At 44.9% G+C, this 16,651-nt stretch overlaps 1 protein-coding gene across 1 annotated transcript in view; it reads left to right on the top strand.

The window, feature by feature from the left end:
* TENM4 (teneurin transmembrane protein 4) overlaps nucleotides 1-16,651 on the top strand; it is a 787,121-nt gene that overhangs the window by 127,627 nt on the left and 642,843 nt on the right. Inside the window, exon 2 of the mRNA XM_025357209.1 lies at nucleotides 12,485-12,540. The gene's annotated coding sequence lies outside the window, so the exon portion shown is untranslated. The remainder of the gene's footprint in view (nucleotides 1-12,484; nucleotides 12,541-16,651) is intronic.

The raw sequence follows: 16,651 nt of genomic DNA, 5'->3' as shown, positions 1-16,651 counted from the left end.
CGTATTCAGGCTAGAGCCTGGCACCTATTGGACCCCCAAAACAACTTATTTTGCCGCTCTCTTTTATTCACAAGATAGATATCATCCTTATCAGAGTTTTCGCTGGACTTTGATATAATGGGCCAAAATCTTATAATCTTAGACTTGGGACCATTTGGCATGTTAACTTTATATCAAGATGGTATCTGGTGAGCTATTCCATGGCAGTCTTTACTTGCAACCTCCTTATGCCACTGAGAGAGGGAACTGACATCAGGCATTGTTCTCTATTTTATTTGGCCTCCGTTTCACTTGGCATCTGTTTCTAGAGCACCTCCTTTGTGCCAGGGCCTGAGCTGGGTCCTGGATAGACTGAACTGGCTAAGGCAGGACCCTGCCTCAGGGCTTTGGGAGTGGCAGACACACTGACAGTGGTAATTCCATGTGGCATGTGTTGTGGGAGTCAGAGACACAGGGACTGAGGTGCTGAGCAGCACCACATCCACCCCTGCCTGGAGGGGTCAGGACAGGCTCCCACAGGCAGACCCAGCTGATCTTGATGGTCAAGTCTGAGATGGCCAGAGATGGGGGTAACAGCATGGGCAGCAACACTGGGCTGGGGAGAGGATAACACATTCTGGAAACTGTGAGTGGATTTGTGAGAGTCTTTAGATGAGGAAACCGCTGCTATAAGAAATCAGGAGTATCTAATGAATGTAACCCTTGGGAAGTCTTTTCTTTTCTCTGGGCCTGTTTCTCTATCCTCCAAATGAGGGCCCCTTCCAGCCCCAGTGAGCCACGATTCTCTAAGTCTTTGGCTCACAGCCTGCAACTCAGTATGAAGCTGACTTGGATCTCTGCCTGCTTATCTTATCTTCCTATTTATATTTGGAAACCTGCTTCTTCTTCATCTGTTAGAATTGCCTACAGTGCACACCCTGGAAATGTCTCTGTTTACCTTGATGTGCTATGAGCACAGTCCAGGGTTATTAATAAAACCAGGCAGCATCCCAGAAGCCAAGGGCTGGAACACAAATGTGTAGCTAACTTTCTTGTCTGGGAGGCCTTGGTGGCCCTCACAAGAATGCTCACCCTGTACGGGCCCCCTCTAACCTCCACGGCCAGGATGGGATGAGGACCCTCTTGGCCTTTATGGGAAAAACACTGACCCGCTTCATCTTTTCCTTCCCAAGGCAATGAAATTCGCTGTAAACGCAAGGGGCTGCAACCTGACAGCATATAGATGTTTTGGGACTCACATTCTGTTTTTAATATCAAAGAATTGAATATATAAAACAATGACATTTTACCAAACATGTGGACTTCCACCATCTCTTAGAAAGTCAGATTTGTTAACACTAGGCTCGCCATCCTCCACTGGCGGTGAGTGGATGCTCCCCTTTTCAGAAGAGCATGAGTTCTAGAGTTTACCATAGTCCCCATCCCTCCTTATTGTCTTGCTTCTATAGGCATTCCTCTTTGCCACACTGAGCTTCATATCCTTTGGTTTCTCATCAGATAGTGCATAGTAATTACTTGCCTGCTACTTATATATACCCAACTATAGAGCACTGTCCAGGTAACAAGGCCCTTTCCTGCTTCTTTTCTCATTCCGTCCTCACAGCAGCTTGCAGAAGTGGGTGTGGTTATTCCCATTTTACAGGTGAGGAAACCAAGGCCCAGAGAAGTGAAATGATCGTTCTGTGGGTCTCGCACTTGGGAGGTGGCTCTGCAGAGTGGGTGGTGTGGCCTGGGGGGCAGCAGGGGCCTGTGCTAGCCTCGAGTTAACTCTAACGTGCCGTGTAGCCCTGTGCAAGCCCCTGCCCCTTTGGGAGCTCCAGTTTCCTCTTCTGTAAAGTGAGGTCACTGCCCTAAATTAGAAGTTGGTAATGTGAGCATGTGGCTGGGAAAAAATAACTGAAAGTTAGCATTTTCTGCCGCTGTGAATATGGGTAATAAAACACAATAGCATTAGCAATCTCTGGGACTTTGTTACCAGGAGGAATCAGATATTTTTGTATCCCATTATAGTTGTTGCAGATACCTCAAAATATCACTTACACTCATCACTACCTCAAGGTTATGATAGTTATTAGACCTACCGTTAGATCTTGTTATGACTGAAAAAGGAAGAAAAATCTAACTGTCTCACAAATTTCTCATTTTAACATTTTGATAGCTATTTAAATATAATTGGTTTTCTTTGTAATCTTATTTTCATTTTACGAATTTAGAAACATTTTTCTGAGAAGGGGTTTACAAGTTTCAAAGAGGTCCATGGGACAAAAAGGCGAAGGCCCTTGATCTCCAGGCTGCCCGAACTCCTGGGACTCCAGACTCCTTGAGGATTAGGCCCGAGGCCCCTCATTCAGTGCCAAGCTCTGCCTTGGGCCCCTCCACCCAGCCTGAGCCACCTTCTCACCAGTAGCAGCTTCTAAGGCAATTCCCTGGGCCCTGTGCAGCCTGGTTGGCCTTCAGTTACATCAGATCAACATCTCCCAATTGTCAGTGGCTGAAGCTGTCTGAGAAGCCCGGGATGGGGTGGGAGGAGAGGCAGTGCAGGCTCCTGCCCTCCCACCGGCCTTGGCTCCAAGTTGAGTTCTCCTGTGGGAGGGCACGGTGCTGCTCGGATCTCTAGGGCTCCATATCCTCTCAGTTTTCGTCCTCCCCATCCTGCAGATCCTTGGTGGGGAATCTCGGATCTCGGGGGCCTGGGCAATTCTTGTTGTTTTGCAGAGAAGGCAGCTGAGACACAGAGAGCAAAAAGCCTAGGGTCACACAAAATGGAGTGTTTGAGGAAAGGAAAGAATGGCAGAGCAAAAGGAAACGGGGCTGCTGAGAGGGGCTGAGCCATGCTGGGGCCCATCACCAGGGCTGGGGTCACGTCTTCTATGAGGACGAGTGCAGGGAGACTGGTTGGGAGGCCATTGTGGAAGCTCAGGTGAGAGATGACTGTGACTTGAATAGGGTAGTAGAAACAGAGATGGTGAGAAGTGGACAGAATCGGGAGAGACTGAGGAGTTAGAACCAGCAGGACTCAACGACGGCTTAGATCTGGGGGGTTCAGTGCAGGAGAGAGGGATGTCAGGAGTGACCTAGGTTTCTAGCTTATGCAGCTGGTGGAAGGTGGCATCACTTATTGAGATGGGGATCAGCAGAAGAGGACCCTTCGGAGAGAAAACGTGAGGATTGGGTTGTTGGCCCTCTGAGTTTGAGGTGAACAGGTGGGCTCAAGCACCACAACACGTGCTTCTCGTACCCACTGCCACTCTGTGCAACTGGGGCAAATCTCATTGCCTCTCTGAGCCGCCGTGTCCTCAGTTATAAAACTTTGGGAGTAAAACCAACTGTATAGGGTTGTTGTGATGGTTACTATGAGCATGGAGTGGAAGCACCTTGCACATTGTAAGCCGTCAGTGAGCACAGGTGATCTGACAGTGGTTGATTTTAATTAAACATATATCCTCGGGAATCTTAAAAGATCCTGTTACAAAGAGGCACATCTGGTACATTTCCTCCCTTACGAAATAAAATTTGGAGTCCATTACTATGGCAGCAGTGGTAGTGATGATGAGTCTAGGTTTTCTTGGCTGTTTGAATGAAGGACATACATCTGCCTCCATCATTTAGGGAGTTGGTATTATACAGAGTGGGCATCATTGGGCTGGAATACATATATTTGAGTTCCATTTCTGCTTCAGTGGCCTTGGGTAGGCTACATAATCCCTCTAAGCCTTGGTTTCTTTGGTTGTAAATGGGCATGGTGATAATATCTGCTTCTGAGGATAGTTATAAAATGCAGACTAAATGTGTACATGTAGGGTTCATCTAATGCACACTACCAGGGGCATAGTAGGTACTGAATGAAAATTAATGTCTTTCTCCTTATGTGACCATTTCTTGCCTTAGGGAAGAAAGTAGAAAGGGACCTCAGGCCCCTCCCAGCATGACCTCAGCCCACCTATCTTGCCCTGGTCTTCTGTCACCTCCTTTCCTTCCTGTGGTCTAGCCACTACAGGCAACAGCACTTTCCCCACACGGCTTCCCTCAGCCTAAAGGCCCCTTTCTCATCCTTTGACTACCAAGGGCCTTCTTAGTCTCCAGGCCCAGGCAAGTGCGCTCCTCTTCCAAAAAGCTTTTCTGATGCTGCCAAGGAAGGTCCCTGGCCCTGTCTCCCATATCCCTGAGTAGAGCACTGTCACTCGGCCCTCTCTTGAGCACATTCCAACACTCAGCTTTGGGTTACAGAACAGCTGTGTCTCCTTTACTATAAACCTCGTGTGCCTTGTCTCTTACAGTCTCATGTGACCCTCAAAGCTGAGCATAGGATCCACACATAAACATCATTTAACTGCATGGAATTGAATTAACTGGACTGGTACAGGCTAGGGCAGCAGCTCAATCACCCCGTCCATGGCTCCAGACTCGAGTGGTGCAGGGATCAGAGGGCCTAAAGCAGAGGAGCCCCTGCGCCAGCAGAGTCAGAGAGGAACAGTTCGGGTGGATGGTTTTGCAGTTGGTGCCTGAAAGGAGCCTCCACAGGTCAGCTCTGAGGCAGCCAGGTCCACAGCCTTCAGGAACTGGGCTGCTGTAGCCAGGCTGCTAGAAGAAGCTGGCAAGGGTGACCAGTGGCTTCACAAATGAAGTTAGGGACCCTTTCCTTGGGCCTAGATCAGCCTTGGCTCTGCAGCTTTATTTGTTCCAGCCTCCCTCCCAGCCTCATCCCTCTAGTCTGTCTTGAAAGCAGCCAGAGTGATTATCTCAAGGACAAATCTGGCCTTCTCTTTGCCCAGCTTAAAAGCCTTTGGTGGATGACCTCATTGCTAGAAGCTGGCCCCTGAGCCCTTTGTAGTCCCTGTGCTCGATCAGAGGTTCCGCATCTCCTTCTAAAGCTTGTGCTTCTCAGGATGTATCCACATTTTATGCCTGTTGCCACAGACCTTTTGTTTTGAAAAGATTGTGCTCATGAGTCTCCCTTGAAGTCTCTCTTGCCCATCCCATCCCAGTAGAGTTGACCTCTTCCTCACTGGATCCCACTATAGATAACAGGCTCCCCATCCACCAGTAACATTTTGGACCTTTTTAGTGCAGTGAGCATGTCTTATTAACCATGATTGGTAGTAGACATGGTAAAAGCAGTGAATATTCTTAAGGACTGACTTGAAGGCCTCAACTCAATGTTTGAGAAATGCCAATTCTCTCACCAGCTCTGAAAGGCTGGAATAAAGATCTTCACTTTGCAGATAAAGAAGCTGATGCTCAGAGGAGTTAAGTAACTCTCTCAATGTCACAAAACTTACATGAGTCAGAACTGGGATTTGAACATGGATCAGGCCCATGCTCTTTTCACTCTTCCCAGCCACCAATTGCAATCTGAGTCTGATGTTCAGAGTAAGCAACCAGCATTGCTTATTAAATGCAAGAGGGTGAGTAGAAAGTTGCTGAGTGGATAAGTTGATCTTTCAAGAAGAGCTGACTTCCTTGTTTTTGTTTTTCTATTAAAAATCTCTCTCACGTGGTTCTGTGGGCCTGGTTAAAAAGAAATGACAGTATGAGGCAACCTCTTAGATTGTTCTTAGACTTTCCATGTTTTTAGGTAAATAAGAAAATCTGTTATTTCTGTTGCACAACACAGAAAATGATCTCACTCTGAGAGGAAGTTGATGCAGAGTGTCCTCAGCTGGGGAGCACCTGCAGGGGAGGCAGCTGTGATGAGAGCACCCAGAGGAGGATGCAGCTGGTCTTTGGAGGCCAGTTAATACATTAGGATTTCACTCTTGGCCCCACTGAGCCATGGTAGGTTAGTAGGTTGGTAGGTTGTTGAGGCTGAGGTCCTGTGGCTGCAGTACAATGTTCTCATCCTAAATTGCTTCACACCACCAAGACCGTCTCAAAAATGGTACCTAAACAAGAGGGAGGGAGAAAGGACAAAATCTTTGACTCTAAAGAAAACCAAAGTGAGCATGTTTCAAGGATCTGATCAGCAGTGGATGTCCGGGGGGAATATCCAAGCCCCGACAATGAATGATAACACTGGAATTGACAGACCATGGTCCCTGGAGGAGAACACATCTTTACTCAGACATCCAGTGGCAGTGCAAGCAACTCAGCTTAAATCAACAGAATTTCCTGAAATTGCCTTTCGCATCTCAAGAGTAGATACTTCCAGCTCAAGAAGCATCTCTGAGCCTCAGGATTCTTGGGACTTTGTGAGCAGGGACAGCAGAGACTTCCAGAAAGAAGACATTAGCTTGCACCTTCTCTAGCCCTTCTTTGCTAAGTTACTGGGACCTTTCCCTTGCAAGTTGTGACCCACTTAGCCCTAGAGTCCGCCTTGATACAGTGAGACACCAAGTGGAAGCCTCAGCCCTCCTGGTAGGTGAAGCCTGGAAGTTCAGGTGTCCTTCTTCCAACCCTTTTCCCAAAGTACCCAGGGCTTACCAGGCCATCTCATTTTCCATTCCCACTCCTACCATATTAGCCCAACACACAGAACTGGACTTCTGCCCTGGTTTTCTATTCATATCCTTGGTTCCTGCCTGGAACTGGAAGACTCTTGAACTTCAGTGAGCTTGGATATCTTCCAAACACCCTACCAACCCAAACCCCATCCCAATCACCCCAGCTGCCTGGGGACCTATATGAGTGGGCCAGCCACCCATCATTAATAACAATGAATAGTGATTATTAGTAACTAAAAATTATAGTAAGTCATTATATAATTATTATTATGATTAATAGTCTAATGGTTTAGAGCATGACTTCTGGAGCCAGACTGCCTGGGTTCAAAATCCTGGCTCCAACATTTATTTTGTGACTTCAGGCAATTTTGTTAGCCTCTCACTACCCCAGTTTCTATCTATAAAATGAGGCAAATAGTAGTAGTACTTAACTCACAGAATTATTTATAAGGGTTAAATGAGTTAAAATATTGTAAAGTGCTTAGGACAATGTCTGGTACACAGTAAATACCTTATTGTTAACTAGGATTATCACAGTCTAGCAATTAGAATAATATTCACCAACATTCGTTGAGCCTTTGCTAGGTCATAGACATATAAGTACTGCAGCAACCCAGGGGTAGGTACTTTTACTATCCCCACATTTCAAATGAAAACACAGAGACTTAGGGAGGTTAAATATGCCACCCAAGGTCACCCAGAGAGGAGGAAATAGAACCAGGGGTCAAATCCAAACTCTGATTCCAGAGCCAATGCAACATTTAACAAAGACCTAGTGGACCTCGCCAGTTATTCCAGTTCCTCTTCCTGGGATCTTTAGCTGAAGAAGGACACTCTATATAGAGTGATGCTTAAATAAAAGGAATCTTGAAGTAGATTCTTGAAGCAGAATCTTGAAGAGAGGAGCCTTCAGACACAGTCAAGGCCAAGACTATTTACTGCATCTTGGTCTTGTCTTCCCAGCTAAAACCCAATTTCTTCCTGGGCAGGAAATGAGCTTTTATTCTTATCCTGTGCCTCCTTGGCATGAGTGAGTTCCTAAGCCCTACGTAATAGGCCCCAGTAAATCTCTGACCTTCTGGCCTCCTTTTACTCCTTGCACTAGTATGTTAGTGGCCTAAGATGACCAAAGTGAGGGCATCAACACCTTACATGCAACTGATCATTATGCCCAAGGTACTTTGTGGTGAGCTTGAGAAGAAATGGTGCTCTGCACCACAGCCCGATCTCTGACTTACATCCTGGAGACCCTACAGGAAAGTGGGGAAGTACAATTTCAGTTAGTTCAGTGAACCAAATGCTGAATTGAGTACAAGGTAGACTCAGGGAGCAGGGAAGAGATGTCGTTAGGGAAGTACTGAGCCTCTCTGACCAACAATTAATTCAAGAAAGTAAATTAATATTCATAAATATAGGTATTGATCTATAGAGAACCATCAAGTCAATCATGCTAGTAATGTAAATTGGTTTTAAAATGTTGGGAGAGAAGGCAGTGAATTAGATATAATTTGGTATACTATATTAGATATAATATATAATTTGAAATTAAGTCCATTTAAGATAAGGCATTCATTGAATAGAGGCAAAACATAGGGTGGAGAGAGGAAGGAGCTGCAGAAAAGCATGAGACATGGACTTTTTCAGATATGTTCACCATAGTGTTCTTGTGGCTGCCCAAGCCAGGGCTTTGAGTTTTGTACATGGAGAGAAATGGAACAGTCCTTCATGAATAGACCCTTAAATTAGACCCTGCACATTTGAAGACAGGACTGATTTGTCACTGGAGCTGCTTTCTGTATGAAGACCTGTGTTAACTTCTGTGAAAACCTAGAGGTAATTGCTTGATCCTTGAAATAGATAGGTTATTTAAATATTTTTAGAAAATATTTTTAAAGAAAGTAATCCAGCAAATATTCAATGAGTGCCTAGTATGTGCTAAGTACCATGCTAAATTCTGCGTAGACAGTGGTAGACAAGAGAGATCAAGTCTCTGTCCTGATTGTATTAGTCTGTTCTCGCATCTGCTGGGCTTCTGGGGAGACCTCAGGAAACTTACCATCATGGCAGAAGGCAAAGGGGAAGCCGATACTTCACATGGCTGGAGCAGGAGGAAGAGGGAGCATGGGGGGCGATGCCAAGAGAACTCATCATCAAGAAGACAGTACTAAGAGGATAGTGCTAAACCATTCATGAGAATCCACCCCATGATCCAATCACCTTTCACTAGGCCCTGCCTGTGGCATTGGGGATTACAATTTGACATGAGATTTGGGTGGGGACACAGATTCAAACCATGTCATTCATAGAGCGTACAGCCTGGTTCTCATTAAGCCAACCATGCCAAACAGTGCTTAAATACAATTGTGAGATGTGCTGCAAAGGAAATCCTAGCAAATAGTCAGAGGGGCTTATTTAACTTGGGGGTTCAGGGCTTCTCAGAGGAGACGGCATTGGAGTTGAGAAGCCTGAAGGGTTCATTTGGGTCAGCCAGGCAGAGAGGAGAGCAAACAACCTTTCAGCCCGAGGGAGCAGCACCCAGGGTCTTGATCCATTTGCAAGCCTGAACGGGGGCCAGTTGGCTCAGTTACAGAGACTGTGGGGCAGATGGATGTATCTGTAATACCCGAGCAGTACAGCAGCCAGGTTCTGGAAGCAGCCTTGTGAGGCACAGGAACACATGAAGGACTTTGGATTTTATCTTCAGTAGAATAGGAAACTGTCAGAAAGTTTTAGGCAGAAAATATAACCCAATTTGCATTAAAAAAATCCTTCTGGCTTGAGGTGGTGAGAAAATTGGAGTAGAAGATGTGGGAGACTAGTGGGAAGCCACTGCGGAAGTCCCCTAGGGAGATGATGGTATCATGAATGAGGGTGTGGTGCTGGAGAAGGAGGGAAAAGAGCCAAATTAAGATGTATTTAGGAGGTAGAACTGATAGGATTTGATGACTGATAGGCTGTGAGTAGTGACATGCTGGGGGGTGTCAAAATAGGTACCCAGAATTCTGGTGGGAACAACTAGTAGATGTTGGTACCCTTTACTGTGATTAGACATACTGGAAGCAAGCTACAAAATCATCAGGGTAAAAGACAAATAGCAAACTCTCATGTAGCAACCAAAGAGAGACTAACACCCACAATGAGTAAAGCACAGTGAACATGCAATTCCCAAAGAAGAAGTGTGATGAACAAGAAACCGAGAGAAAGATGTTTAACTGATATTCAAGAGAGGCAGATTAAAATAATTAGGTACCATTTACCTATCGCATCAATAGAGATGTTTTAAAGTATGCTAATGCCTAATATTTATGAGAGCGAGAGGAATTGGCATGTTCATATACTGCTGGTAAAAATGACAAGTGATACATTCAGGTGAGGAGCAGCTATAATTTTTTTAAATGTTAAGCAATACAGTAGAAGCATATAATCAAACAACCCTACAAGAAATATGTACAAAGATATTAGAGTATTTACACTAGTGAAAAATTAGAAACAACACTATGTCCATCAGTAGGATATTAATTATAAATCTATGTAACCATTGAAAAGCATGCTATTTTACTAAATTAAAGATAGATTAAAATTAGCTTGTATGGTATGATCTCAGTTTGTAAAGCATCTGAATGTACATTGTGTGGATGTCTGTGTGTGTAAGTATTCATACAAAAAGGCTTAAAAGGAATTATATCTAAAATCATATTGACGGTGTTGAGTTTTTATTGTATTTAGTAAATAGCCAGAAAGAAAATACTTCTTTAAAAAAAGAAAACAATGCATGACTGCAGTGTAACAGAGTCTGTAATAAGCGTTGCTGTGAGGGAAGCCAGAGGAGGGGGACTAATTCTGACTCTGGTTGGTGGGAGAAGGCTTCCTGGAAGAGGTGTCATTGGACAGAGAATGAATAGGGGGGTCTGTTTGTGTTCCTGTTTCTGCACAGTTTGTAGCTCATATTCAGTGCAGAAATGGGCAGCTCAGCAGAAAGCAAGCCCCACCCAGTTCTATGGGACGTTCAACCTGTTTGCTCTCTGGTCATAAAAAATTCATGCCAATTAATTTAAAACCAGATGACAGGAAATGAAAGCTTAGAGCTTTAAAAAGACACTAGACAACAGCTTCGATCAGTGTCCAGTACAGTCACTTTGTCACTTTCTCCCACTTCCCCTCACCGGCTTGGGATTTTATACTCATTTGAAGTGGCAATGGCATTCCTGGGTATTAGGTTATCAGCCTTTTCTATTTCCTCAGTTACTATTTTGGATCATTGAAGAAAGAATCACTTTCAGTTCATATTTTCAAAACATGGTTTTAGAAATGATGCAGCTTTATACTAAAGCGCCCTTTTGGGAATGTAAATAAGTATCGATATAATCTAGTCACTTTATGGAAAAGCTGAGGACAACATAACAAAACAGGATGACCCTGCCTGGATTTGAAAACAACTTAATTGGTGGCCATATGGCACAGAATTGCATATCTGGGGTCTGAGGAGGGGGACGGAAGCTGAGTGTGCTCCTGGGGCACTGGGATGGGTTAGAAGCAGGCAAGCAGAGGCCTGGTCCTGGCTCCTTCAGTTACTAGCTGTGTGACCCTGGTGACTTTCTTGACATAGACTAAGTATTAGGCATTTTTACGATTTCAGCTTTGAAAGATGAAAGACTTCAGTTCTGAAGTCACAGTGCATTGAAGGACTTCAGACCAGCTCCCCAAAGTGTAGTCGGGGCACCACTGGGAGTTCGCATAGTACATGGATGAGCATTTTCAACTCCAAAACTTATTTTAATAAATTGTGTGTGTGTGTATGTATATATCTATATATATACACACAGCACCTCACACCTATGACTTCCTATTGTTCGAATGGTTTCAATGACAAATTCCTTCATGTTGCAGCAACCATTTTGTAATTACAGAACCTGTCTTAGTCACAAGGTTGCTGTTCATAGGAGAAAAAGGGCAGAAATAGAGCTGCAGAAATATTTTTTGAAAATTATTTAAAAATATAGTTAAGAAAAAATATGAATTGATTTGGGAAAATTAGTAAATGATAGTAGAGGTGACACATGGATATGGCAAAAATATGAATGGGGTACCAAAATTACAGCATCCGGCCTTAGACGGCTTGCTGAGCCTTGCTGAGCTGCAGTTTTCTTGCCTATAAAATCTCCCAGGATAGTTATAAGGATCATGAAATCATATCTGTAGGTATTATTAGCTCAATAGCTGTCACATAGTAGGGACTCAAATATATGAGTTTCCTTCTCTTTTCCTTAGCCTTGCTTTTTCAAGTTAAAAACGGTATCTGTGACCAGCCGGTCCAGGTTCCCTATTTTTCAGATGAGGCAACTGAACCTAGACTAGGGAAAGGCCAGTCCGAGGACTCCAACAGATTGCTTGCTTCTCACTGTTCTGGGCTCAGGTATGGACAGTGCCTGTCAGAGACCTGACCACACACCTGGAAAGGCCTTGGGGAAACTGATGAAAAGGATGGGAAGGAAAATGAGTTAATAAGGGCAATGGTCAATGGTCATGGCCTAACATAGGTGGCAAGAGAGGAAAATCATGATTGGCATGGTGCTTTTTAATATAGTATATCTTGATAACTTCTGCTCTGAAAAATGGTAAACTCTATGTATAAAAGGAAAAAAAAAAAAGCAAAACAAAAAAAGAAAAGCCCAAATTGTTGGAAGTGAATGTGTCGAGATTGTGGCCCTTTTCTTTGCTTTATTTCTCCTGATATTTTTAATGGTCTTTTATATTTTGACATCTATGAAAAGTAAAAAGTGCCCAAATGACTGGAAGGCTGAATTTTCTGCGCCGAGAGTTGGGCACCATCAGCGAGTGTCCTGCTTGACACATAACTATTCATTATCATGCTTAATTTATTATTCCACTTCATGTTTTAGTTATTTTGCAGTGCCTGACCACTCAGTTTTCCCAGTTACCTGGAATCATAGGTAGTTGGTAACCAATTCTAGGCATAAAACCTGTGATGCATTTTAGTCCAGCAGTCTCAAGGAATTAATTGTATTTGTCTTCTTGTTTTGCAGATGGACAAACTGAGAATCAGAGAGGGCTAGTGATCTCTTGGACACTTGGTCAGTAGGTAAGTAATGATGCTGAAAGTGAACCCAAAACACGATATGCTTCCAGTCTGCAAGACCTAACCCCTGCCAGATCGATTGTCCCAGGCTTGTGACTTTTCTGTTTTGTGCAATTCAAGTCAGTATTGCACAAGTCATTAAATAAGATGAGCCGGTTTGAGGCAATTGAGTATTACTTGCACTTGTGGCTTCTGTTTGTTCCCAGTGTGGAGTTGACATGTTTAACAGGTGAGTCTGTGAAGTCCTTTTAGGCCATACCTGGCCAACATTGGGTCTTTCTCTGGGAATAGTGGGGCTTATTGAAAACTGGTCCATGCTGCAGTTGTTGTGACACTCACTCTTCCTTCAATAGACCCAACTGTTTGATACATCTAGAATAGAGAGCTCTGGACTAGTGTGGTCAAGACTTCTGGGCTCAAATCCTGCAATGACCTGCTCTGTGACCTTAGGCAAGCCACTTAACTCATGGATTCACTCATTCTGCTTGCTTGCTTTCACACAGTTTTTCCCCAGGGTATTTAGTCCCAGCCTCAGCACTGGGCACTGAGAACAAGATAAATACAACACAGGCCCTTGAGGAGTTCACAACCCAATCAATGAGTTCCTCCATTTTCCCATTTTTGTCTCATTATGAGAATTTCTAGCATCTGCTTTGGGGTATATAGTCTGAAGGGTACTTTGTGATCTTTCCCACAACTCTGTAAGGTAGAAGAAGTTGTTACTGCCATTTTGCAAAGGAGAAAACGATGGCGGAAAGAGTGGGCCAAAGGCATACCTTGAATAAGAAATCAGAGCTAGGCTTGAAACCCAGATTTACTAATTCCAAAACATTTATTTCTAATAACAGCAGACTCTTCCACGTGGTAACTGTAGCGTCTGAATGGTCATTGTTGCATTCTACCCCTTGGCAGTGAGTATCATGTTGGGGAGATCAGCACCACTCTGGTGGTGGGATAATTTTCTGCAAGGGATTCTTTTCTGCATCTAGCTGATTGTTCCAGAAAGCAATGTTTTCTCTGCCTGAGAGTGAAGGCAGCTGTGAGCTCGCAGTAAGCTGAGAACCAAGGGAAACCTGCTGCAGGCCCGGGACTGGCTCTACCAAGTGGTTGGGATTTAGCAGATCAGAGAGAATCCACCATGGGTAGAAGGAGTGACACAGTCCCCCAGCCCCTTCTTGTGCAGTGACCTTGCTGTAAAACTGCTGCTTTTTTACCAAAGCTTAATGATCCTGGACTCTAAAGCAAGCCTGGTAGCTTCTGCTTTTGCTGAGTTGTCTTGCCTCAGGCAAGACACAGAGAATGCTGTGGATTAGAGGCTATGCTGTTTGTTTATGTGAATGACAACTCCTTGAGGATGAAGCTCTAGAGTTCCCTCAACATCTGTAATTTCAAAAGGTGCATGAATGACCTCGGTGATCTGGCTTTTATGTCTTACAATACATGTGGATGTTGTGAATTGTGACCATGGTTGATGTAGATGCACCCAGAATGCTGTAATGTACATGATACGCAGGTTTTGTGGGAATGTGACTGAATGTGTGGGGTATGGGATTTTTGGGGAGTATGTGTGTGTTTAATCCCTAGAAGGCAGTTCTTATTAAAAACACACACACACACACACGGGTGTAATTTTTCAACAACACCTAGAAATGGGCTTTTAATAAGCCTCATTAAACTCTTTGATTAGTAGGGGAGGCCAATCACTCTTTCATCTTGGCTCAGATCACAGCTCTCCCTTGCCCTCTTCTTTGGGGTCAGACAAAAATGCCTGCTATTCATATTGGTCTCTCCAAAGCCTTTTCCCCCTCACCTGCCCTCTGCAGCCCCCACTCCCACCCCAGTGCTTGTCTGATCTCTTTGCTTGAACCTCAGCACAGACAGTGCTGGTGTCGGGACTGACAGATGATAGCTGCAGGTGCTCCTGGGACCTGAGTGTCCCGTGTCTCGAGTTGTCACGGGAGGACACTTAGGGTCTTTGTTTAGGAAACACTCTGAGCTGGGAGAGCTGGGGCTCCTTCCTTTCTCGGGTCGGTCACTTACTACTGCAGGCTCTCAGCAGAGCTTTGTGTGTGCAAACCCTTTCCTTTATGGGTTGAGTTTCCCCTTGTCTGACATGGGAGGAGGTGAAGCTCTGTTGAAAGGCAGGTTTTGCCCTGGACTGCGAACATTCTGCCAGGTCTCCTGAGGAGAGCTGGTTCCCAGAGTGATTATCTTTCCTGAGCCAAGAGCCAGGTGCTCAGTGACAGGAAGCAAGGTAGGCTTAGCAACAGGCTTATGAAGCCCTGCTACAAGAATGTTCATTCGCATAACAGGACTAGGTTTGTTCGGTTTTGTTCCTCTCTGGGCACTGTCTCAGTTCTGGGGCTGGTGTGTTCTGAGCAGGAGCACCTCTGCTCCTTCTCAGAGGCAATGCGCTCCCTGGGGTATAAGCTCCTATCTGTGTCATCCTTGTCCATCCCACAGTAGCAGCACAGGGCTGAGTGTATAGAGGGCCAGTCAGTGTTTGTGGTCTACATAGAAGATGCTGGCTCCAGGCAGCAGTTGCCCACCTGGGGTAACCATGCTTTGTATAATGGAACAGGCCTGCATTTATGTCTTGACTTAGCTTCTTTTTTTTTTTCTTTTTTTTTTTTTTTTTTTGAGACAGAGTTTCGCTCTTGTCACCCAGGCTAGAGTGTAGTGGCGGGTTCTGGGCTCACTGCAACCTCTACCTCCCAGGTTCAAGTGATTCTCCTGCCTCAGCCTCCCAAGTAGCTGGGATCACATGCACCCACCACCACCCCCAGCTACTTTTTGTATTTTTAGTAGAGACAGGGTTTCACCATGTTGGCCAGGCTTATCTCGAACTCCTGACCTCAGATGATCCACCCACCTCGTCCTCCCAAAGTGCTGAGATAACAGGCATCAGCCACCACGCCTGACCCCCAACTTAGCTTCTTACTGAACCAGCCCACTCACCTTCGCTGTGAGATTGCAGAAAACTGATGATGAGGGTGTGTCCTGCACAAGCCTGCTTATTCAAGGGCTAGTGGGGGCTAAAAACCAGCCTGCATTCCACCTCCCAAGCCGTGTGTCCCAGAGGGGCTACATCTGCCCAGAAGAAGAGACATCTTTTTTCAAATTCATGTAAAGTCAACAACGGGGCTGGTAGTAGCCTTGTTTCTTTCAGCCTCAATTTCTTCATCATTTATCTAAATTGGCTATAGGGATGATTTGTGATTATCTTAAAGTATAACTGACACATAGAGACTGATAAATCATAGTAGTCATTAGTAGTTGTAATTGTAGCAGCAGTAGTAGTAGTCATGATGTCAGTAATGATAATGCCTTATTTTTGTAGTGCTTTATATTTTGCAAGGTTCTTTTGTATTTGATTATTTCATTAGCCATGCATTAAAGGCAGGACTAGGATTGCTCCCTCTGGGACAAAGAGAAATATGATGTGACTTGCCTACTGTCAGCCCCTGAAGGCCTGACCTGGAGCAAGCATACGCCATCCTGGCAATTGTGTGAGGCTGGGGTATGCAAAACTGGGGATGCCTGGGAGAGCTCAGAACCTCTTTCTGCCTACACACCCATGCCCATTATCTACCTTGGTCCTGGAGGTTCTGCATTTAGAACCTTCTGCCTGGTTCTTGCCAGCAACCCCATTGGTGTGCCAGCCTCTGGTCCCTGTGACTGCAGTCATTGGCTCAGAGCGGGGTCCAAACCAGGTAAGCCACTGAGCATCACAATCCTGCCTCACAGCCTAGGTGGACATGTTGCCTGGGCCTTCAAAGCCACCCAGAGAGACTCTCTAGGGGTGGGGAACAATAGCCATCTCGCATGCATTTTCCAAACACCCCTTAGTCACTGCACTTCAACTCTAGCCAACAGACATTTATGAAGCACCTACCATATACAAGATGCTCTAGTGACATCTTACATGTATTTTTTTCCTAACTTCTTCTTCTTCTTCTTCTTTTTTTTTTTTTTTTTTTTAAGAGACAGTGTTTTGCTCTGTCACCCAGGCTGGAGTACAATAATGTGATCACAGCTCACTGCAGCCTCAAACATCTGGGCTCCAGTGATCTTCCTGCCTCAGCCTCCCGAGTAGCTAGGACCGCAGGCACAT

Source organism: Theropithecus gelada, chromosome 14, assembly GCF_003255815.1.
Source record: "Theropithecus gelada isolate Dixy chromosome 14, Tgel_1.0, whole genome shotgun sequence".
Lineage (NCBI taxonomy): Eukaryota > Metazoa > Chordata > Mammalia > Primates > Cercopithecidae > Theropithecus > Theropithecus gelada.
Note: the sequence above shows the minus strand (reverse complement) of the source record. Positions and strands in the feature narration are given on the sequence as shown.